Source organism: Spodoptera frugiperda, chromosome 4, assembly GCF_023101765.2.
Source record: "Spodoptera frugiperda isolate SF20-4 chromosome 4, AGI-APGP_CSIRO_Sfru_2.0, whole genome shotgun sequence".
In the NCBI taxonomy this organism is placed as follows: domain Eukaryota; kingdom Metazoa; phylum Arthropoda; class Insecta; order Lepidoptera; family Noctuidae; genus Spodoptera; species Spodoptera frugiperda.
This window is the reverse complement of record NC_064215.1, coordinates 8,916,106-8,939,576: the sequence shown is the minus strand read 5'-3', so window position 1 is coordinate 8,939,576 and position 23,471 is coordinate 8,916,106. Positions and strand designations below refer to the sequence as shown.

At 35.7% G+C, this 23,471-nt stretch overlaps 1 protein-coding gene and 1 long non-coding RNA gene across 2 annotated transcripts in view; both read right to left on the bottom strand.

The window, feature by feature from the left end:
• LOC118272847 (GTP-binding protein Rhes) overlaps window positions 1-18,327 on the bottom strand; it is a 76,247-nt gene extending 57,920 nt beyond the window's left edge. Inside the window, exon 1 of the mRNA XM_050707967.1 lies at window positions 18,082-18,327. The gene's annotated coding sequence lies outside the window, so the exon portion shown is untranslated. The remainder of the gene's footprint in view (window positions 1-18,081) is intronic.
• A 3,453-nt stretch (window positions 18,328-21,780) lies between these two features.
• On the bottom strand, window positions 21,781-23,256 carry LOC126913092 (uncharacterized). Its single transcript, XR_007707674.1, has 2 exons — window positions 23,010-23,256; window positions 21,781-22,039 (listed from the first exon to the last, which is right to left on the bottom strand). It is a non-coding gene; the product is annotated as an uncharacterized LOC126913092 (long non-coding RNA).
• Between the last annotated feature and the right edge of the window lie 215 nt (window positions 23,257-23,471).

Genomic DNA, 23,471 nt, shown 5'->3' with positions numbered 1-23,471 from the left:
GCAAATATGTATAATGTCTACTGTACTGTACTGTACCACAAGTTACTGTTTACTACAAAACTTTACTAGTAAACCACTACCTACCTATACAGCTAAATACGAAACGCTCCCAACAATACACAAGACTATTGCAGCATCAGATCAAAGCTAACAATCTTCGAAACTGTATATGTCCCGCCCAATCGATAACCTCTCTAATTGGACCAACAACACAGCATTGCGAGCTGATAGTTTTCATGACTTCCGAGCGATGTCCCGGATTTATAGCCGGGTATTGAGAGGTCCAGAGTCCGGAATTTGATCCGGGAAACATGTTATTACAAAATGAAATGTACGAAAGGAATTTTGTTCTATTATGTTGTAAGGGTTATTATATTGCGTTAGTTTTTTGATTGATGGACAGACCGAAATTACATAGTTATGAATACTTTATTTTATACCACATAAACACATAGAACAATATGAATAAGCATAGTGTACAATGGGCAGTGTTATAGCACAAAACAATTTCTTGCAGATCAACCTTTGGATGGAGCTGAAATACGAGTCTGATATGGGTCGTCTAGTGTAAAATTTTTAATACGTATATGAAATACTACAATATATACAAACACCTAATTATAATACGATGGTGTGTTTGTGTGTGTGTGCGTACAATATCTGTGTAATTTGAAATATCTTGTCGACTGTAAGGTTAGTGCGGTGACTGGGCAACCGGCTGCCACGCAACGTGTAGTATGTTGGATTCGTACGGAGCAATTCTTTGTGTGATCAACAAATCGTTGCTTCGGATCTGTCATGTGTATGTTTGTAAACGCACCCACGACACAGGAGAAAATCCAAGTGTAGAGCAAAGATAAAAAAAAAACTGCGTATAAACAATATCTGTGTAATATAAAATATCTTGTCATATATGTTTACGATGTTCAAGAAACGTCTTATATTGCATAAACCAGTGTTCCATACATTATTAGATACGGCCTGCCGTCGAACAATGGAACCACTCGGCTTATGAGAGCTGAAGGTCCTTCTCTTACTTCATATCCACTTTGAAAAGCATTTCTTTCTTGCAATCATTGTTAAGTTTCATTTGTAACTGGGGGTTTATTTAAAACCAAGTAAAATAATTAGAATTTATTTGATAATTTTGATATGATAATCTTGTCTCATCTACATATGTATATAGCGCATCTACTTATGTCGGTAAACGTACAGATGGATCACCTGATGGCAAGTAGTCTCCGCCGCCAATGGATACCCAAAACACCATAGGCGTTACAAGTACGTTGCCAGCCTTTTAGGGGTTAAAAATTTATAAGTTGTTGGGGAATCGGGGATGGGTAAGGGGGCAATTGGGCCTCCGGTAACCTCACACACACAACCAAACATAACGCAAGCGTTGATTCACGTCGGTTTTCTGTGAGGCCGTGGTATCACTCCGATCGAGCTGGCCCATTCGTGCCGAAGCATAGCTCTCACACACTTAAAATAATGTTAGTTTACTTTAATTAGCTAAAAAATGTACGTAGATATTATTACTATCAAAAAAACGAATCTCTCTAATTGACCACTTTAGAAAACTCTCACCAAAAATTTTACAAACTAGCCTCTCTGAATGCTGATTGGGAATTACATCTCCAATCCACGACAACAGTATAATCGAACACCTTTATTACATAGCATTAAGGTTTATTTTCCAAATTGAACATTCGCTTGACCAAACCTAAGGCCTTATTCCTTAACCCAAATATTTACATAATTCTAATTCAGTTTTCGTTAGCAACGTAACTGAGGTTAATTTGAAATTCGGTTTCGGTAAGTCCGTGCGTGGAACAACACTAGTTTCGGCTTTAGCTCGATTGTTCAGCATTGTCAGTGACAAGCTGCGTGAAAACGATGGCTGGTAATGTGTCGACAGTTTAATTTAATCTAAATAGCAGTCAAAATTAAAACCAATGATCTGGAATGTGTTAACAAACATTAGTAGATACAAGTCGTTTTAATGAAAGGATAAGTGGAAACTTAATATACTTGTAAGTACAATATCTCCTACAGTAACTAATTTTCAAGGTAACCGGAATAACGTCCTACAATGCTACAGCATGAGTATATTACAAAACAAAACTATATGTTTATTAATGCAACTTTCTATTTTCTGAATAAACGATATAGCGTTTTAAAAAGGTCAGAAATTCCTACGACCCACAGCAAAAGAACGGATGTTTTTTATTAATACAGCTTTCTACAAGCAGATTCTGGTTACTCTATGGTTTATGGTTTTAAAAGTCCAAAATTGGGGAGAAAATCATCAAATGACTTTTCAGGCACCTTGGGCGAGGCGAAAAGCGTGTGTCAGACTCTTACTGACTAAAAACCACCCCGTTCCTACTCCTGCTTTTCGAGCCGGAGCCCCGCTAGGTAGTCCGCAGCTCCGGCGGATATGTCACCTCTAGTACGGACCTATATCAACCTAACACTCAACACATTAGTAGATATATTCGTGATACAAAATCGTGTGAAATGCTTTGCCTACATGCAAATATTCAAGTGTAACATTCAAACGGAATGTTAGGGCAGTACAGTCGCCTATTTTAGCACGACAAACATGTAATGAGAATGTAAACAGCGGCCGCAACACCGCGCTTATCGAAAACCGATTATTGTAGTGGTCATGTAAGGAACGTTGTGTAGTTCAAGATGTATTTTGGTCGCTTCGATAGTAGCTATCACTGATATTGGCACATTGTATGCAAGAACACAGCTGCACGCGAGACACATTGTATTTTCTATTGTTATCTTATAGACGGTATACGAAAGGTTAAGAGCACATACATAAAATGAATGCCGGTAAACAAGCATACGGATCACCTGATGGTAAGCAATCGCCGCCCGCCTTTTGGGGGTTAGGAATTTAAGAGTTGTTGAGGATGCGGAGATTGGGAAGATTGGGAAAATTACCCAATAATTTGACCTCTGGTAACCTTTTTAACTAAATGTTGCAAGAACCCATGTACAAGGCTGAGTAGCAGCATTTTCTAAAAAATCTGAACCCTTTAAACTGCGTCCTCCTAACGGCCTACCAGTGTGATTATGATAAGATAAAGGCCAAATCCAACAGTACAGTTAGCCTGTTTCGCCTTTAACTTGAGAACGAATCAATTAATTTTTGCTTCTAAAATCAATGATGATTTTGGACAGTTAAAAAAATTGCCAACATTTTTATAGCATCTTAAAATCTTAGCAAGGGCATTGTAATATCGCACAAGCCGACCGTCCACAAACATTGGTCGATTCGTTCTCACACAAGTTTTAATTGGGTCATTCTGTACAGATCCCGCTACCAATGAAATTAATGGTCTCCGATGTTGGGATATTCCCTAATGATTTCGGGCATTCGCGAAAGTAGCCATCAAACTATTAGAGGGAAGTTTGACCTCGTAAAACATATTGAAATTGTTTAGCCGGATTTATAGCTAAACGATTTAAGGAAATTAATGTTTGCTAGTTAAATTACTTTCAGAGTGGTTTTACTACCAGTGATGTGTTATGTAGCTATGCTCCGAAAACGTCTAAGTTGTGTAACTAGGTGACCGTTTTCACTGATACTATGCTATCTAACTGTGCAAAGAATATTGCAGCTCGAGTATGCGATGTATCGATAGTACATCGCGTCTTTTCACCAGTGCTAAGCTATGTGTACCAAGGAATATGATTGGTGGAAGTCAAACGCATCCACAGCAACGTAGCATAGTACATATCTGGTGGAAAAGCACCCTACAACCTGTTACATTAAGAAAGTTGAATGTATATTAGAAGTAAATGATCATTTTATCTAATCAAATCTAATTCAGTCCATAGCGATTTATTCAATTAAAATACGATTTTTCTTTGCAACAGAAAGTTCTTAGACAAAATTCATAAATGCATTCTCAATTTAAAATTCTAAACTCGAGTTCGAAATACAAAATCAGATTGACACAACAATTCTGCATTTAATTTAATTAAAAGCAATGGCGAGAGTATGACGTCAAAATAATAAGTTTAACTGTTATTAAGACATAAATTCTCACTTAGAAAAGTAATTAGCAGGCATTTAACGTTTAAAGTGATTCTATATTAGCCGGGGTGGAAATTTGTCGAGTTCATTGACCCGTATGATTGGGAACTATCTACAAAAGGATTGTGATAATAATTTGGCTTGTAACGGGACGGAAGATAGAATTTGCCGTTTGATCTATGGCTAGACCTTTCCTTTGCATTTCCTTGCCTCGTTGGCCTAGTGGTCGCAGGTGCGACTACCGGACAAGGGGTTTCGGGTTCGATTCCCGAGTCACGCAAAAGGTTACTGGGTTTCTTTCGGTTTTTCAAAAATTTCTCTGTCTGGAATTGTGCCCAGTATATGGCAATAGGTTTACTACTACATGGAACTTATAACACAAATGGTGATAAGTAGGTGTACATTGTGTACTTGCCGTAATGTGCACCTCTTCCTACTCCTTCGGGGATAAAAGGCGTTGCTACCTAAAGATGTAACAGACATTAATTAGTATTTATTACCCAAATTAATAACAAATAGAAATACAAAATTAACACTCAATAACTGTCAAATGGAATTAAAAAAAAACTGTTTGCTCCTTCCTATGAATTCGAAATGTAAACTAAAGAAATCAGAGTCCAAATGCAAATATTTTATTGACTCTCTCATAAAATAAAGCTGAATACAAAATGAACTAGCATTTAAGAAAAAAGAAACGGTTTTTCTATTCAAAACAAACGGTCATCGCGTTCCGAGTTCGTTACGCATTTGAATCTAGAATACGACTTTACATTTTTAAAAAACGGAAATTGAAGTCGATGAATAAGATTTAAAGCGAAATGGAATCTATGCGTTTTATGTTTAACGTCTAAAATGGAGTGTAGGAAAATCTCTTGACTTTTTATTTTTAATATATGTAGTCAAGTTTATTTTTCTTAATGTTTTAAAAGAGAAGCATTACTGCAAATGATGTCTACAAATAAGTGAAATAAAATTTCAACATTCGACATGCTTTGAGACTTCATAAAATACTTATTTAATGTAATTACGAAATTTTAAATTGCTCAATCTCTCGTTTACTATGCTCTGCAAAACTAAGACTGAATAAGTTTAAAGGTAGTCTCTTTCAAACTTTCTTACAACAAGATGGTTTTTCTGGTAACAAAATAAGTTTTAAGTACTGAAAACGAGTTGGATTAATATTTTTCTGTTTACAAGCTTCCATTTATAGAACTAAGTATAACAAAGAAGGACTTTGTCTTTTTAGATACTGAATTCTTTCATCAACATTTGAACCAACAGCCCCATGAACCATACAATTCCTACACTTGATCGAGTTACCAACAAACAATATTTACTTTGGAAAATGAAATTATCGCTAAGTTTACCACCTGTGCCCCACTAAACTGTTAGATTTCCCTCGCGACTAACGTACATTGGCCCACGATCCCAACAAAACATCAGCCCAATGCCAATACTTGCCACCATTTTGATTTTCTCTCCACAAAGTTGCCACAGAGTAAAAATAGTTCAGTTCCCCCTTTGAAGCCAGCTTTGATTGTCATCTGTGCAAAAAATCGTAACTGTTACTGGCAGCCTTGTTGAAAATTAAAAAAAGAAGTACAGTACACGTCACTGCATTCTAATAATGCATTTTGAACTATATTGCCTTGTACTTTAGTTTAAAATTCATTGATAAGTTGATATTTATTTATTCAACCTTATTGAAAATTAAAAAAAGAACTACAGTCTACGTCACTGCATTCTAATAATGCATTTTGAACTATATTGTTTTGTACTTGAGTTTAAAATTCATTGATGAGTTTTAGAATACTGATTCTTTAATACGCTGTCTACATACACACTAATATTTATTTATTCAAACTTATTTGAAAATTAAGAAAAGAACTACATACTGTACACGTCACTGCATTCTAATAATGCATTTTGAACTATATTGCCTTGTACTTTAGTTTAAAATTCATTGATGAGTTTTAGAATACTGATTTTTTAATACGCAGTCTACATACTATTATTTATTTATTCTAAAGCGAAACAGTGCAAACGAACAATTAAATTAACCGTACGTGTGTTGCAAACAATTTGGAGTCAGGCCAAATCTTTTAGGGTTATGCTCCCTCTTAAATAGAGCACTAAGAAGCTACTTTGTGTTTTTAGTAGACACCGGTAACACTCCAGTTCAACGATTATGGCTTGAATAATAAAATTAAGTGTAAGTGCGAACAGACTTTGCCAAGTTGACTCTCTCTTTCTCTTTCTAACAGTAGATGTCGAAACAAAAGTGAGGAGACGCAAGCGTTGTTTCGCGTGGGTTTTCTGTGAGGCCGTGGTATCACTCCGGTCGACCCGGCCCATTCGTGCCGAAGCATGGCTCTCCCACACTTTATTGGATTGAAATTGCATTGACATTCAGATTGAGATTGGTTTCAAGAGAAGAAATTAAAAAGGCTTATGTCTATTCTAATAAAGCTGAACCAGTAGCACTCTCCGAAGCGCAATTTTCAACTTTTCAATTCAAATCCATTGTGCCATTTATCCCTCATTTGTCAAGCAAGGTTCTAAAAAAAGACATCCAGAGTAGAAGAAATGTATTGATCTACTGCTTCTTATCCAATATTTATAGACTGTGGCGATATTAAATCCTGTTCGTGACTCGACATCTTGAGGAAATATAATGAAAATAAGTAGACAAAAAAAAATAAACTTGCAAATGTATGTGTGTGAAGAAAGACGTTTTGTTAATGGCCTTATCTATCTATCGTTGTTTTGCAATATTTATGCTTATAATGTTATTAAATAAGACTCATTTTTGTTTTCTCTGTTCTTCATTGAGTTTGACGGCAAATACTTTTGTACTATCATTTGTTTTGTGTTTATTTGCTGTTTGGTTGAGTTGGTAGGAATTCGAGTGTTAATAATACTCATTTCTGTTTTAAATCTTTACTACGCATAGAAAACTGTTGTAGGCATTATTTTTTCTTCGTCAATCCATGGTCATCAGAGATCTACAGCATATATCGAGTTTAGATGTTAGTAAAAATTATCGATAGCCTTAATGCGATCACATGCCTAGCATGGAGCCTATTCCGGAGCTGTGGACCACCTAGTGGGTTTACCGGGGCTCCGGCTCGAACAGCAGGATTAGGAACGGGGTGGTTTTTAGTCAGTAAGAGTCTGACATTCCCTTTCGCTTCGCCCAAGGCGGGAGAAGACCAGTAGTTGCGGAGATTAGCGCGTTCAAACAAACAAAAAAGCTTTTAGATAAGTTTTTACATTTTCAACAGTAGGCAGTAATTATAAATCGATTTTCGTTTTCAATTATAAGTAACGTCAATCACGGATTATATTATTAATTAATTTTAAATATTAATCCATGTTTCCATTGACTTTAAGCTTTAATTAATAGATATTAATTTTAATATTAGTTGTATTGTGTATTCATTTCAGCGAATCTCTATCACACACACATCTCTATCAACAGCCACTGCTAACCAACGGCCTCTTCTCACATGGACAAGACTTGAGCAATAATTACCACGCTTGAGCACTGCGGGTTGGCGATTTCAAACTTATAATGAAAAATTATATGTCCAGGTTTCCTCACGATGTTTCCCCACAGTTTGTCAGTGGTGACAAAATAATCTTAGAAAGTACATATATCTCGGGAAACGTCACACAACGCACTCCCGGCCTCATGCATGTGGAGTCTTAAACTTCGGGCCCACCACGACATCTCTATCACACTTACTTATAATGAACAATGCTTGTCAAGCTAACTGAAGACCTATGTTATGAAAAAACAAAAACTTATCTTTTTAAACTCTCTTTAATATCCCTAATAAATCCCGAATGAATTTAAATTTCTCGTAGGTAAGTATATTTCAACAACCGATACTCATAATATGTATGATGCAAACCCGGTATCAAAATATTTTAATAAAAATAAAAGCATGCAAAATATTTTATTTAAAAGCGAGCTATTTCAAACGTTTGCCAATTTACGTAACATTTCAATCACATATCTATCTCTATACTGTACCCTTAGTACGAGTTTACTTTACATTGAACGAAAACGAAACGAAAGAGCAGTCGGCGCTCTGATTGGCCGGCACGAATGAACCAACCAATCAGAGTGCTGAACGCGCTCTCGTTTCGATTTCGTTTTACGTAAAACAATTTTTTTTAAACGTTGTCCCACATTATGGTTTTCTCCTGTGTCGTGGGTACGTTTACAAACATACAATTTCACATGCACATGACACCTAGACCCGAAACAACAATTTGTGGATCACACAAAGAGTTGCTCCGTGCAGGAATCGAACCCGCTACACGTTGCACGGCAGCTAGTTGCCCAGCCACCGCGCCAACCGTGCAGTCCCTCTGTATTACATACATACTAGCTGCATATATTTATGTAGAACATATCGTTTGAAACTGCACTTCAAAGTTAAACGAAACTGTCTATCAAAACGTTGCTATGTTTGCGTTATACTTTCCATTTTATATCTCTTTTGACTTGAGACTAGTGTGTGTGTTCATTTCCCATCTCGTGAAAACTAAATTGAGTCTTCTGTTTCTATTGACACTTTTTTTAAGGGGGAATCATCATGACTCTTCCTGCTTTGGGTGAGGTGAGAGGGAGTGTTAGACTCTTATTGACTAAAAACGGGTGGTTGTTCCTCTTCTTGCCGATCGAGTCGGGAGCTCCGCCTAGTTCTAGTAAAACCGTTAGGTAATCCGCAGCTCCGGAATAATAATAGAACTTACTAAGTCAACATACTGAGGGATTCTTTAATCCATCATGGTGCTCAAATACACATACTAATAATCTGAACGAATGCTTCTATATAAAAATAGAATCTCTTTGTTTCAACAAATAATAATGAATTTTTTTTTAGTGTTTACTTAAAATTTACCATAACATATTTAATATTATAAAATATGTTATGGTAAATTTAATATTATTAAATATGTTATGTTTACGTCTTATTAGTAGTCATGACTTAACTAATATGCAATGCCTTTCAATACTATTTTACATCAAATGTTCAATGGCATAAGAAAGAAAGAATTCCCTCCACCTCCCAAACCAATAACTTCCAGATCGGCCGGTTGGAAGCGACCAAGTTTAACATAGATAAAAATAATTTTACACAGCAATAACTGTCTAAAAGTACTAGAGAGAGTAATGGAAAGTGAGAGACAATCAAAAAGTCGTCGGCTCAGCTTATCAGATATCACGGCTCAGGGCATTAAACTGATAGCTTATCGCTTTCCAATACAAACTTATCAAATTTTACGCTTCTTACCTTGTTTGACGTCCGAAATTCTCGGTAAGATCGAGTTTTAAATGTGTGTTAAACTCCAAGAAGAAGACATTATGTTATTGAGGATTCATATATGTATTTTTCTAAACTTACTTATTTAGTAGTAGTAGTAACTGTTTAGCAAGCCTCATTATGATGTCTGCATAGTTGGCGGGGTGACTGGGCATCTGACCGCCGTAAACGTGTCGCGGGTTCGATTCCCGCATGTGTATGTGAAATTGTATGTTTGACACAGGAGAAAATCCTAATGCGGGGCTTAAAAAAAATGTTTTTAGTATATATCATATCCACGTTCCATTACTATTTTGACGTAAGAACGGATTTTAGGATTGTGTGTAAAATAGGTGGGCCATACAGTATCGTTGGTATGAATTTGGTTTTCGTTTAAAATAAACAAAATCAGATCGCCGAACGCGTTCTGATTGGCCGGCTCAAATAAACAAAAATAAATATAAGTCGACCCAATTTAAAGAAATTTCACAGTAAAAAACGAAAATCCAACACGCTTAACAAAGCACATATAACATAATCACACCATTAGACAATGCCTACCTTTTATTTCTAGTCAAATATATTTTTAAATCGGTTACATAAATATAACGTTACTGAATAAACGTGGCTATAAACCTAAACAACACAGTATCATGAATATAGCGCCGAATGTCACACATTTAAATATATAAACATACTAGCAGTTCATCCCGGCTTCGCACGGGCATAATACTATTATAAAAGAACACAAACACAATGTTTTACAGTGAGTTTCTAAAAAATAATATAGCCTATGTAACTTATTTTTGAGGGGGAAAACCATCCAATGACTTCTCCCGCCTTGGGCGAGGCGAGAGGGAGTGTCAAACTTTTACTGACTAGAAACCACCCCGTTCCTACTCCTGCTTTTTGCGCCGGAGCCCCGGTAAGCCCGCTAGGTAGTCCGCAGCTCCGGATAGCTTATGTCACCCTGGAATAGTGTAGCTTGCCAACGGTGAAAGTTTTTTTTAAATCGGTCCAGTAGTTTCGGAGCCTATTCATTTCAAACAAACAAAAAATCAAACCTTTCCTCTTTATAATATTAGTATAGAAGTATAGATAAATAAAGTGTGTGTCTGTCAGTATGAAGGCACACAATGCATTATGATGGTGGAGTTATAAAAGGTTATTTCTGGTACTGATTAAAGGTTCATTAATTGTGACAACATACAACATATCTGAGATATATCCTTCAAGAAAAGAGCGTATTCCTTTTTGAAAGACCAGCAATACACCTGTGTCTTCTTTAGTATTGCGTCCATGGGCGGCGCTGTTCGCTTATCATCAGGTGAGCCGTCTGCTCGTTTGCCTCTTATTCCATAAAAAGAACAACAAAACAAGACAAGACTGTACATGAATCAGGCTACCAGGATTTTCATAAAAATACGAGCAAAGCCACGCCCAAAAGTAAGTCATATACAAAGCCGCATGTAACATAAAAACAACACAAAAATAAGAATGGTTTCGACCCTTTTTTACGGAACCCTAACAGAGATAAGTCGGTCATTCGTTCAGGATTACCTATATTTGTCGCCGGCGAACAAACCCGTTTTTTCTCTTGTGACATTCCGATTGAATAATACTCGTGATCATTTGTTAAAATGAACTCTAATCTAGTTGGATTAAGGACTGTCTTTATTCAACTTCAAGTAGGTAAGTATAATATTATTTGTATTTTCCCGGCTCATCTTCTATTACATGGGGTACATAACATAACTGGTTTCATCAGCATCATAATTTTAAGTGTGGGAGAGTCATGCTTCAGATTTGGCTGGCTCACAGTAAACCGACGTGAAATAACGCTTGCGTTGTGTTACAAACTTGTATGTTTGTGAACGCACCCCACCACAGGAAATAATCCTAGTGTGGGGCAACGTTATTAAAGGCCATCTGAACAGGTCCGCTCTAACTGTTGTGGTTCTTTCCTCAAAAGACCACTACAGAACCAACTTTCACAGTTCACCGACATCTTTAATTGATTTTGTCTGGACTTTAAAAGAGACTATGACCTCTGAGTTTGTTTCGGCATTTCTTCTCAGAGTAGTCTGATAGGAAATGCCGGCCTCATCTAGTTATTTAAGAGATTGACGTGTAAAAGAGTTACATTGTAACCTATTTGCAAAATAAATATCATTTATCATTTAAAGAAAACACGTGTTTAACCTGAATTCTCTGTACAAAAAGGAGATATTATCATTCTCCAGTAATGAATTTACTCCAATTTTTGTAGATTGAAATGGAGTACGCGAAGTAGTGGAAATAAAAACAACTGATACTATAATAGTTATAGGGTAAATGCATGTCAGACAGTCATTACTATCTTATAGCGTTCCCCTGAACATTTCCTAAACCGTTTTTGCTGGAATTTTCCTAATGATTATGAGTTCTCATAACGAAATAGATTTTTTATGCGATAATACATATTTAATATCTCAATGTGGTTGGTTGTCACACAAAATGTTGTGTTATTGGTAAATCAGAAATTGCTTTTCAATATTTTCAATTATATATCGGAGTAGTTCCATGAATGCTTTGTGGTTGGTATAACAGAAATATTTATAATTAAATGCCTGTGTGTTACCGTTCGTGTTTCTGTGGACAATGTTTAATTAATTCTAGTGGTTGTTTAGTTGAAATTCAACCGACATTTTCGTAATATTACATTATGGTTTGTTATGATACATAGTTTGCCTTTTAAATGTTCACTGAAATCTGTCCACGTATTTAAGTATTAAGTAGGTTATCTCCTTTTTTATAACGTCACGCCTTTAATCCCCTAAGGGGTAGACAGAGGTGCACATTATGGAACATATTGCCAATGTACACCCACATTTCACAATTTATGTTATAAGTCCCATGTAATAGGTGGTGAGCCTATTGCCATATACCGGGCACATTTCCAGACTCCGTGCTACCATTGAGAAATTTTCGAAAAACCGAAAAAAGCCCAGTAATACTTCGCTCGATCCGGGAATCGAACCCGAGACCCCTTGCCCGGCAGTTGCACTTGCAGCCACTCGGCCAACGAGGCAGTCGTTATCTCCTCTTTGAGAATAAAAAGCTTCAATTTTAAAAGTCTCATATAAAGCCTGCCAATCTTTTAAAAGTAACTATCATAGCGTTACATCAAACCCAGTACATATCCAAACCTTTTTTTGAAGAACGCTCTTCCATCAGAAATAATTCGTGTCGTGAAACTCTATTACAGCATTACGTGTCTAGTTTTCAGAAGAGATAAAATAAAATATACTATACAGGGTGTAACAAAATACCCATATACATCAAGAAGCACTGAAAAATACAGGTTAATACTTGGTGTCGCATGGTTTTTGATTTTAAATGATACAACCGTATCACAACACTACAGGGGTCACTCGCTAATATTACGAAACATTTCTTCTGTAATTCTGATCGCCTAAGACCTGTATCTACCTAATTTTGATGTTCGGTTTCTGGAATTTTATGTATTGGAAAAATTCATAACTTCGTTCCATGAAAACATGAGTTTAAAAAACCCTTCCCGTATCGTTTGTTATGTTGTCTAGAAACCGTGCACTTGATATGTATACCCTCTTTTTGTTACACCGTGTATATAGGACGTCGAATAATATGATTTTTTTCGCAAAAGATTCGGAGAACAGTCGCTCTGTCTCACTGAATTGATTTTATTCGCGGGACGTAACGTTGCTGACACCTTTTTAGGGTTCGTAGACCCCGTCTTAAAACTTTGTGACCTTTTGAAATTATAGTTCCGACTTTTAAACAGTTGGACGGGCTTTAATGTAAAATATTATAATGTTTTCTTTTGAACATTTCGATTGGATGTAAAAGTAGAATATTATAATAATTATTATTTTGTTTTCGGTTTAACTGTTTGACAAGGAACTCGACTAGTTTCAAGCCATGCTAGAGGCTTATATTCATGAGCAGTATTGATACGAGCATACGCGACGATTGTCGCGCTAGTTACGTGAGCAAGCCGTAATAATTAATTTTGTATGTCTCACGAAAGTTATAATAAAATTATATTATAATATTTCACAAAACCTACTGAGAAGTTTTCGAAAGACCAAAAAAAGCTCAGTAACATTTTCCCTGACCCGGAAATCGAACCCGAGACCCCTAACCTGTCAGTCGCACTTATGACCACTCGACAAACGCAATGCAATATTAAGTAACAGTCAAAATTGCAATTCGAAATTTTCATTTACACATTCTGTTTGTGGCACAAAATGGCACTAATTGACAATCGACGCGATGAAACCAGTATACATTATAACTATCAAACAACTAATCGGTCTAGTTAAGCCAAATCGATTCGATTATTAGAATCGATTAGATCATTAGGCATCGAATTAGATTACGCAGTGTCGTACAGGTGTTATCCTATAATCTAGTCGTGTTTAGCTTAATTGGTTAAGTATCAATTAGTGCAATCCGGGGCTATAATCTATAATGAGGTTGCCAGATACTGATAATTACAGTGATGACGTTTCTGGAATTTGGACAACTATGATGTACTATAAATATGATTATTAATATAATAAGTTTAGTGTAGATAGCTGATATGAGTAATGAGAATTCTATGAAGATGAATTGAATATAAGATGTGCTACGAAGATGCGCCGCCGCAAAATAGCCGTGCAAGGAAGATGCGCAGCTCGAGTATGTTGTGTATATAGCACGGAAGCCATCCATAGCACACATTTTTCCATATAAAAACATAGCTTAGGTTTGTGCCAATGCTAAGCTATGTGTACCCATGAATATGATTGGTGGAAGCCAAACGCATCCACAACAACGTAGCATAGCACATCCATCTGAAGCTGTGGACTACCTAGCTACTAGCGGGTTTACCGGGCTCCGGCTCGAAAAGCAGAAGTTGGAACGGGGTGGTTTTTAGTCAGTAAGAGTCTGACGCTCTATCTCGACAGAGATTGAAGGATATTCACCGCTTAAAAAAAAAAAGCATAGCACATCTCTGGTGGAAAAGCATCGTTAGAAATCGCTAAGACAAAGTTCTACGAAATGTCTACATAATCGGAAAAAAATTGATTCATAAACGCGTATCAAGTACTAAGTACGAAGAAAAGCTCTATTCTTAAACAAAGGATCCTTTACAAGTACTACAGAACCTTACACAATATTTCCCACTCTCAACACCTCAATCTTACTCAACTTCAACATTTAATGCGAAAACAGGTGTTTATTCACTTATTTAATGAAAACTTATTTTCTTGGAAACTGGACAAAGTTTGCTTCAATATCGATAAGAAGTTTGCCGAGCCGATACCGATACTTGGGTAATTATAAGTTTTCTATAGTAAAGTGACATTTTAATTAGCAGTAAGACACATTTCATTTTTACTTAATTATAAACAAACACTTATAATATTCTCTTATGTAGGAAATAATAAGTGTTTAATAAATACCATTTTTGACTGCTTACTCTTTTAACTATTTGACGAGATATTTTTAATAGTTTCAAGCCACGCTAGGGACTCATAATCTAAACACGAGTGTCGCGTTTCGCACGCACCTCATAGAGCTATCAGACCACTACAGATGGGGCTCAGTAGGGCTGATGCCCGATACGAAGTCGCCGAAAATAATAAGATGATTTACCCAATCAAAAGAAAGGGGCTCATATACATGAACAGCGTTGCACAACGTTCGCCGTATCGTCCAGTAGAGTGCCTATAGCGTGTCTTGAAACTAGTCGTGTTGCCTTGTCAAACAGTTACATGAGAAAACCATTAATTAAATATGTAGTATGTTAATGTATTTAGTTAAAGCCGTTAATTAAATATGTCTCATAAGAATCACAATTAATGTAGTTACGACAAACCAAAACCAATCTCAAAAACGTGTATAATTTTGTCTTAAATACTTCAAATATTGGCATATTTGAAGTATTTATGTTGAAACGTCATGTTGAAAGTAATGTACTTATGTAATATCTATGTATACACATGAATACAATAAATGATTTGAGTTTGAGTTTGAGTAATGTCACAACACGAAATGCACTGAAACGAGACAATTAATTCTCGGATCAAGATTCCAATTCGTCTTTTTCCGAGTCACCTTATACGGTATAGCGCGGGTCTCACTTATTCATAAGACGAAGCGACACCTGCACGGGGCGAGAGAATCAGCTTAATCTAATTCGTTTGTTATATTGTTGTACAGATGTGTATTTTACAATATGTATGTACGTGTGTATGTACGCAATCACGACAGCTATTTTTAAAAAGTATATTTTTGTTGAAAATATTATGGATTGTGTTACTTTATGTATAAGGTAATGGTGATTAGTAATGGTTTCTTAACAAGCTCATTTTGCAGGAAACCTAACATTTTTTTATAGTGTGGGAGCCCATTAGCTTTGGATTTGATGACATTCTTGTAATGATAATAGGTGTACTGTACACACACCGGCACTGTTTCAGACTCTATGCTACGAGAATTTCCAAAAAATCTAACCTTTTCTAGACCCGGAAATCAACCCAAGACCTCCTTACTCAGCAGTCACAGGTCAGTCGTTAAATAGTATAATAGACAGACACAAGCAAGTAGATCTTCTACAAAAACCTAAACACATTTTTTTATGTCATGTGTCGAATTTTGGCCACTATCTCGCCTGCGATGATGCGGCCTAAGATGGAGCACGTCAGAATCCCATAAGCAACCTATTCACTCAGACACTCTTGAAGACACCCAAGTCATTGGAAGACAACCCAAGACAACCCTTTAGGAAACACAGACTCCGGCAGAGAATTCCACTCCTTAGCAGTTCGCACAAGAAAGCTTGAAGCGAAGTGCTTCGTGCGAGTGGGTAAGATATCTATTATTGACACACTATCCGTATTCTACGCACACCTACCAAAAATAAGCAAACATTATTTTCCTATACATATTACTAAGTCAAGATAAAAACGGTTGGCTTATCCCAAAAATGTGTCAAATATTTCATAATATTCATCTCGTAAGCTACTTTTGGCCGGTCTGCACGAATTATGTCCCTTGGGAGGTAAGTGTGTTGCCTACATTACTAACTCCCACACACATTTGAATTTTATCGTAAAATACTAAGTAAAGTACCTAAGACATAATATGGATACTATTTTTATCAAAATCTTGGTGAATGACAGTTACGCAAGCGTTGTTTCACGTCAGTTTTTTTTTGATGCCGTAGTTCTCTAATAAGCCGGCCCATTCATACTGAAGCATGGCTCTCCCACAGTTGTAAATGAATGAATGACAGTTAGAACCTAGCAAGGTTTATCTCTTTGTTTAGATTGCCGGGTCAGTCAGAAAATAGATTTTCATAAAAACATAAAAAATGATATGCAAGTGTCCAATTTAAATTCCATTTCTTCGTCTATCATTCTGCAGAACAAAACTATATTAAAAACTTATATCCAAAATACCTACACATGGATACTACTTTAATCAAAACTTGTTGAAAATGATCCCTAACTTAAAGTACTATGAGGCTTAAAACTGAGTTACTAACATACTGAATTTTACTTATAATCAAGTTGAGAAACCTTAATGCCGGAGGGATTTTCATGAAAGAGGATCTCTTGGTATTTGATTTATAACTTGACTAGCTTCTGCCAGCGGTTTCGCACGAGTTCCCGCTGTAGAAAGTAGCCTGTGACTTAGTCTGGACTATGATCTATTTGTATGCCAAATTTCAGCCGGATCTGTTCAGTAGTTCTTGGGTAAAAGCGGTACTTAACAAACATTCACCCTCAATTGTTTCCAAAAAAAGACTTTTTTAGAACCTTAAAAAAATTAGCCAACTCCTTCAAAAGATAAAGTGAATCTAATCTCCATTTTTAAGTCGGGTAATATACCTAAAATCTTCTCCTAAGTCTGAAAAATACTATGCTGAAAACTACATCAAAATCGGTTTAGCCAAACGCGAGATATTCCCGCACAAACATTACACACATACAAGTCAAAATCAGAACCTCCTTATTTGAAGTGGGTTACAAAAATAGAATAATAGTTAATAAGTATACTATATTCTACTACTAATACTTTTTTTTTTTTGCAACCGCATAACATACTCAACACGTACGGATTAAATCATAAACAAGCAACACTTCAAGAGATTTCTGAAAACCTAAAAAACTATCTAAAAATGAAGCAGAAAAATACAAATTTCGTTCCATAACTCTCCACACAGCATGAGATGAGAACGAGACGTCTTTTACGAGATCCATAAGAAAGGGTGAAGATTTCCTTTTTGGGGAACTACTGAGCAATAGAATTTTTATACCTCTCCATTTAGGACCCCCCAAATATCTCCGTGACTTTGATTCAAGCCTTTTGTATGTTTCAAGGGATATTTGTACTCATGGGTAGGCTTAGACTTTAAGTACATATCACGGATCGCTATGCTTTGATTACATGTAGTATGAGTACAGCCAACGTGCATGTGGGGAATTTCTTTATACTTCAACGTCACGCAAAGCTTTTGTTTAGCTTCAGTTTTATCATCCTGTGTTCTAAATATAAATTAAAAATATATATTTTATAAAATACGACTCGGTTCCATAAAGTTCATTATATTTAAATACTAATAACTTCAGTAATTTCCTGCAGCACGTGCGGCGGTAATTAATTTTATACATAAAACATAGCCCAAATTACTTTTACACTCGATAAAATCCCTATAAAAGTCGGATTCCACTAAAGAGTATTTACACTGAGCGCCTCAAAAACCATTCACTGCACTCGACGAAAATTAAAAAAAAATTGTGTCAACGTAAAACGGGAACATTGACTGCATTCAGCGCGTAGCACAAAAAATAAATCTCGTAGCCGCGGCGTGTTCGTAGCGCTACGGCGTAGAGCTACGCGGGTGCCCGCACGCGATCCTCAACCGACACTGACTCCCGACCGCTAGGGATGCCAGATGCGAATTAAATTACCCGATAACTTGCCAACGTCTGAATAATAGAGTGGGGAGAACATTTTACCCAGCTGCGTCATAGCGATGCTCTACGTAAAAGTTTCTTATGACTTTTGGGAATTAATGAACAAAATGTGGCATCTTATAATAATGAAATTATCTCCAGCCCAGCTTTTTATGAATACTGAGAATATTGAAGTGGGTATAAAAATGTGTGCTACTTGGTAAACAGCGCTCGTCTCTTATCTATATGCAAAGTACATTTGTTTTCAATGCAAATTCTATTTTAAATGGATTGGCTTTCAATATAATTGCATAGTTTTGCGTATGTACTCCGTTCACGTACATATTTACGTATTTTAATAAAGCAAAAAATATTCTAGAAAAAAAATATACTTCTCATACTTTTAGCTCTTCCAAAACCCTCCTATAAAAAGATCGTAAAACCTCTCCGTTCTCCCATTTTATGGGTAAGCTCCCGTGCGCTAGCCACCCCGGTAGCAACAGATATCTGTTGCTCCCCCATCACCCCATACAATTAATATTACGCGGCTATAGTTTACGGACCCATTTGTCAAAAATACTACAAAAGAAAGCTGTTACATAAAAGTTGCCTTTTCCGAAATTATGGGCGAAAAAAACGCTTCGGAATCGCCAGATTTGAAGAGAAAATTTTGATATTTTATTTTATATGAACATGCTGTATGGATTTATGTCGATAGCTTTTCTAGGAAAAGTTATAGCCGATAGTGAGTGGTTTTAGTTTGGATATAACTCATTTGAATAGCTTTATTATGATGAAAAATTTTAGGTACGTAGCTGCAGGGTAATTTGTTTTTTTTTCGGTTAACGCTTAGGGTTACCTTAACTTATAAGTCCATGGGTGGGATAGCTATAGAATAAAATGGTGTCTACAGCTCAAATATGTGAATTTGTTTATGCTATATTAGATAGTTTTATAATTATTACACTTGTGTTCTATCCTTAAGAGGACAGTTGGTACAAATAGCATAATATTATCTATTTTTATCACTGCAGTAATTGTACTGCAGCTATGTATAAAGCTGAAGAGTTTGTTTGTTTATTTAAACACGCTAATCTCCGAAACTACTGCTGCTACTTAAAAATTAAAGAAAACTAAAAATTATTTACTATTTAGAAAGCATCAAAAAAGTAGTCCGCATCGATGTCAAAGGAATAGTGCCCAGAAGGCAGCATTGCCACCACATTCTTGATTGAAAAGATATCATGACCTTGGAGAATATTTACTTTATTAGGTTTCCATACACGGACTCATTCATAACGGATAATATAAAAATCCACACACGCATGACATCCACATTACGCAAGAATATGAAAAGCTAATATCCCCAATTTGTCTTTGAAGTCAAAGTTTTACTTTCAGACTAAAAGTTAAAAAGTAAATTGGAACAGACTCAAAACTTTTCGATATCTTTAGTTCGATAAATATAAGGCTGAGGCTACATTAGCCGGCAGCGCGAGCTACATACTTAAAGATAATGTGAATGTAGGACGGGAGCAGTAGTTTTAAGGTTATAGTTGGGTTTGAATAAAATGTTATTGAATATTTCAATTTAAAAAATCTCGTAACTTATTAATATGGCTCTAAGCTATTCGCTGTATCTTGCATAGTTTGAAAATGTACGCAGTTTTTTGCATACTTGAGCACAATTTCTTGAAAAATGTCTCAACCATTTAAGGTTGAGACGCAATAATAGGTATAATTAGTTGGATTGGACTTGTATTTCAACTTAAGCTTGCGATAAGTAAGGTACTATGACGAAAATTTTTACCCTGAAAAATATCATCTCGATCTCTACACTAGTGTAACCTCAGCCTAAAGTACAACTCACACGAAACGCTACAAACAGCAGTGGTTTCACCGGTTCCAAACAATTTGCTACACGTGTACAACAAGACTGGGATTACATTGTATAAATACACACACATACATTTTGAAACTATACGGTATAATTAACACATATATACATTTGAAACTATACTACTACCTACAGACGCCAACAAGTCAAACTAGTTCATTCTGTAAAATTCCTACTTATTTATTTTAATCATCGTCATCATCAACATACCTATAAGTGCCCACTGCAAAGCAAAACTTCTCACACGCAGAATCTCTGAGCATTAATCACCACGCTTGAATACGGGTTATGTTATGACTCAAAAATTATAAGTCCAGGTTACCTAACGATATTTTCTTTCACTGCATGTCAGTGGTGTCTAAATAAATAATTTCAGAAAGTACATATTATATCTTACTCGGAAACAGTCTCATTAGAACTCGCTAGGTTTAGAACACACACGAGAGTACGGGTTCTCAAGATTTTCAAGAGAAAATTTAATGAACAAAATCTGCTAGCGTCTGTACAATAATATACACACATACATTTACAAAATATTGTGCTAAAAGTTGTCGATGCACGACGAACGGACGTAAAACGGAAGACCGACATTGATGACAGCATAATAGTAAAGTTTTGGTGAGATAAATATATAAATGTATGGGAAACTAGTTACAGATTGCAAGCCATTGCCAAGCCAAGTCAAGCATTGCTAATTCAACGTGGCAATGCGACCTGTCTTCTGGGAACGTTGCCCAGTGACAGTGATGAGAATGAGTACTTTGACGCCTAAACGACATCATTCACCTATATGCAATGAAAATTATTATTTTCACTATTTACCTATACTTTATACGTAATCTTAAGCTAAAGGTGTCTTGCGAGCGAGTCTCTTGCCATACACTGAACACAACTCTAAACTTCAAAAACAAAAAAATAAAAGAATTCTTTTCCCGGAATAGAATTAAATTCAGAAGACGCGCCTGTGACAAATCGACCAACGACGCACCGAAATAAGGATCGAGCCCAATGCTACAAGTCCTCAAAGTCTACCACTTAACCAAAAAACCCTTAACAAGGATTATCAATTAGCAACTCGGCTCTCAAAAACCCCTAAATATCAGGTACACATTATCCAATTTCATCTAAATCCTACTCAACATAAAGTCAACTTAAAAAATCTAGGTACTAAGGTAAACGCAGGTATTAACGACCCCCCTAAGACAATTTTGAAATGAACCATATTTTTTTAGTACACTGGTTCCTCTAAAGATTAATAGTTTCATTTTATATGCTAGTGTTATGTATAAAATATGTATTTACTGAATCAAATAGATTAAAATAGAGGATTATCTTGTAAAAAATAATTTATAATGTGACTTAGTCGATTGTTGCAATTACCGACCCATAAAAACGGCTGTGAAGCTATTAACGATTTTTATGCAGCTATTCCCGATCGTGTATGATAGGAGGCCTTTTTCCAGTAATGGCATGTTTATAAGCTAGAGATGGTGATTACCGATCTTAATAAAATACAACAAAATAAAAATGCAAATACTTATTCGTATTTTTTTATTGTCGTTTTTTTTAATAAAACAAATTGGTACTTCATTTTTCTTCACTTAAATTAAGAACCGGCTGAACTCCGCAAATTTCATTCTTATACTTAGCGTCCCGTTTGTCTCGTAATCTAGTTTTGGGAATATTAAACCTTTTTGATGCCTCATATACACTGGTACCCTCATTATTTGCTTTGATTGCTTCGGCGAGTTGTGTTTTACTGTATACTTTTCGCCACTTTTGTGGCTCCATACTTCTGAAAAAAAAAAAATAATTGTATGTTTTATGTTGCTTTAGCCTAGAAGTAGCATGGATTAATAGATACCTATTATTAATTATTATGTTATCGGCTTACTCACGTAATGTTTTGACGAGGAACTCGACTAGTTTCAAGCCATGCTAGAGGCTCATATTCATGAGCAGCATTACGCGACACACGACGCGGCGATCGTCAAAACATTACGTGAGTAAGCCGATAACATAATAATTAATTTAGTATGTCTCACGAAAGTTACAATAAAATCATAGGTACCTATTATGTTATAAAAGTAGGTGAGAAATTAATTAATCTATATACGATCGGTAATAGCTTCTTATAGTTGGTATTGCCGACCCTTATGGATCGGTAATAAAGTATATAAGTATAAACATAAATTGTATTACCGACTCATAAAAAAAATGTTATTTAAATTCAATTGACCTTCGGAGTAAAAACTAGATTATAGTTGATTAATGTCACAAAAAATATGAACAAATGCACACTGTTTTAAACACAAAAACAATAATTTTGTACTGTAACTATTCAATATCAATCCTCGAAAAATATCATAACTTTGGTTAAATTGACAACGCTAAAAGGTAAAAACTAGATAAAAAAGTTTAGTCGCTAATAGATTTTTATAAAGACTGATAGCTTAGATTTAAACTGGTTCTTAAAAATACTTGTGTTTGTGTGATATAATAACATAAAAGAAAAATAAAACGAAAAGTTACGTTGCTGCCATTGCCGACTTATGGGTCGGTGATAGCTGCCACGACTAAAACTGATGAAGCTAACACCGTCCCGTTTTAATTTAAAGTTTTATCGTTTCAAATTACTTTTTATTAATAAAATGTCGTAAGAAATCAAAAGTTGATACTTAAATGAATACATTTAGTAATATAAGATAAAGTATAGACGTCATTTGTTTGTATAAATGTCTTAAGTAGAAAAGCCACGTACTTACTTGAAGGAACAAGGGAACAGTACGCCATGTCCTGCGTCCACGCTGCCCCGTAGTAAATGACGTATTTTATCTATTTTCTGCACAGCTACTCACAGTAACGTAAAAGTATACGATGCTCAAGGAATAAACGCGTCTGTAACTTTGCCTACCTATAGTAAGAATAGTTCTGGAAACGTAAAGATTTCGAATTACTTTTATAGGTCGGTAATAGCTGCAGATTTTCGATGGGTCGTTAATAGCTGCGTTTACCTTAGGTACTTTTAACACAAAAATCGTGAACAAAGAATGAATTAACAAATAAAACTTTCAACTTTAATTAAAATACTGCGCCGGGGACGCGTTTTGTGAATTTAAAACAAAATTAGCACGGTCCCGTTCAAAATGGCCGTTGCATCGTTCTTTTGTTTCAATGATAAATTGTTCCATTAAAGAAATGTTAGGCTCTTGTTAAATTTTTCGTAA